This window comes from Brassica oleracea, chromosome C4 (genome assembly GCF_000695525.1).
Source record: "Brassica oleracea var. oleracea cultivar TO1000 chromosome C4, BOL, whole genome shotgun sequence".
Classification (NCBI taxonomy): domain Eukaryota; kingdom Viridiplantae; phylum Streptophyta; class Magnoliopsida; order Brassicales; family Brassicaceae; genus Brassica; species Brassica oleracea.
The window spans coordinates 3,491,821-3,494,370 of record NC_027751.1 but is presented as its reverse complement, the minus strand read 5'-3'; positions in this window follow the sequence as shown (position 1 = coordinate 3,494,370).

Here is a 2,550-nt window from a genome sequence, read left to right as displayed (position 1 = left end):
TCAGATTAATCATGTAAAGAAATAGATAAGAAATCAACAAGAACACAAGATGAAAGCAATGAAATCTGAATCAAAAGAAGTTTTACTAGTTGTTCTTCTCAAAAGAGATATCTTGCCTGCTGTGGCTTACAAAAGTACTTAACTTAGGTTTTTGGCAATGTAAAACGTGCATAATGAAATTACCAAAAGGCCCTTAGAAAAACATGAGTTCGACAGGCAAATAGACGCGGAGCGACCTCGGCATGTCTCTCCGACAAGTCGCCCCGGCCTTCGGGAGCGACCTCAGTGGGTCGCTCTGAGAGGTCGCTCCGTGTTCGTTTTGTGTCGTCTCGCCATGGAAATGCGAGTGACCTCGGAGTGTCGCTCTGGGAAGTCGCTCTGGGAGGGGTGTCTCGCGATAGAAACACGAGCGACCTCTCCATGTCGCTCTGGCCAGGTCGCTCTGGCCAGGTCGCTCTGGGAGGGGTGTCTCGCGATAAAAACGCGACCGACTTCTCTATGTCGCTCTGGCCAGGTCGCTCTGGGATGTTTGTTACAGCGACTTCATGTAGTTGCTCCGGGAAGTCGCTCCAGGCAGTGCTCATCCAAAGATCACTCTAATCACTTCCCTTGAGCTCCAAATGCACCCAAATATCTTCAGGAACTCCATGTGGTACTCCAATACCTAATAGAGACATATGTATGAAAAATGCAACCTAGACATGGCTAAATCCTAATCTATATGATGAAAATGCACATGAATAAATGGAAAAAATAATGTAAATATGAAGATATCAACTCTCCCAAACTTATTCTTTTACTTGTCCTCAAGTGAACTTTCTAGAACTCATAGGGAGAGAGGTTTGAAGGTGGGAGCTCATAGCCAAAAGAAACACACAAAGCACTCAAATCAACATCTAAATTCGGCATTAGTACACCCTCTCTTATTATATTCTAGTTTCTCTAGGCCTATCTCAACTCTTTTCATCCCTACACTCATCATCATGCATTCACACATGCAAATCAGCCAACTCTCAAGTTCATTAAGCATAGCATCAAGTGAATTCTTGCAAATGGTCAATTGGTCCAAATCATTTGGGTAAGGGGAGGCTTTTTAATCAAGTGAGTCAAGGGGTTCAAGATATATGATATTTAAGGTGGTATACTCTCAAGACAAGTAGCCTTGACATTGCACATAATATATTTAAGAAAGAGATCAACTCATGCATACAATGCTCAATCTCCATTGTTCTACTCTTTTCCCAAACATATATGATACACATTCATTTTCCCATTCCAAACCCAAATCACATCTCTCACCCAAGGACTTCAAAAGCATTTCCCAACATAAAACTCTTTTTTTTTACAAGGAATTTCTTACACTTTTTGAGCACCTCTTAGCTCATACTAATTTTGCTAGCCCCTTTTCTTTATTTTTTTTTTATTTTTATTTTTTTTATGTTTGGGGGCCAAGACTGGGAAGGGTTTTGGGAATGGTGTACCACTAGAGTTTGTCAAAAAAGATTGGCATAAAGGATGTGACAACTCAAGTGTGTATATCCATGATTCAGTACACAAGGGACTATGAGCAAGATGAATTAAGTTCGTTCAATTCAAATAAGATTGTAGTTGGTTTCAAAGACTGAATTTCAGCAATCAACAAATTTCAGGAAGAGTTTTCAAGGCTCGAAGCATACAAGTCTTTTTGAGAGGTGCATAAGCTACTCAGGTGCAAAGTAATGTTCTTTACAAGGCATCTCAAATCATTGCTCCCAATGCAAGTAAATGCAACCTATATGCTCTAGACTCTCCTAGAAATGCAAATGATGCAAACTAAATGATTTTTTTTTATGCAAATAGGTATGCAATGCATGACTCAATGAAACAACATCAAAGCAAACGTGATCAAATACTTGGTACCTCCTCCACACTTAAATCACACAGTCTTTGTGTTGTCAAGGAGAGAGAGATACCCAAAAAGAGAAAACTAATATGCAAAAACTAAATGGTATATACAATGAAAAGTAGTGGGTTACCTTCTATGGGGAATGAGTAGAGGGAGATGATCCCTCCTCGTTGTCCTCAGGTGGTAACTCTTCAAGGGGTTCATCAGCAGGAGTGCCCATCTCTTCAATGTAGAAGGCTTGCCCGAACACAGTTGGTTTCTTCATTTTCTCCTTGATGTCAAAGTGGAGAACATGCCCTTTACCCAAATGGAGATCAATTGTGCCCTCTTTCACCTTAACAATTGCTCCTGTTGTAGCTAAGAATGGTCTTTCAAGAATCAATAGGTCTCATCTCAAGCACCACAAAATCTGTAGGTATCTCATACCTTCCAATCTTCACAAGGAGGTCCTCTAAGATGCCCACAGGGTACTTCACTGAACGATCAGCTAACACCAAAGAGAGTCTACACTTCTTGTACTGAGTGAATCCAAGCTTCTTTAAAACAGACAAAGGCATCACGCTAACACTAGCTCCCAAATCGCAGAGACATTTCTCAAATACCATAGGTCCAAGAGCACAAGGTAGTGTGAAGCATCCTGGATCCTCTAACTTCTCTGGAACATC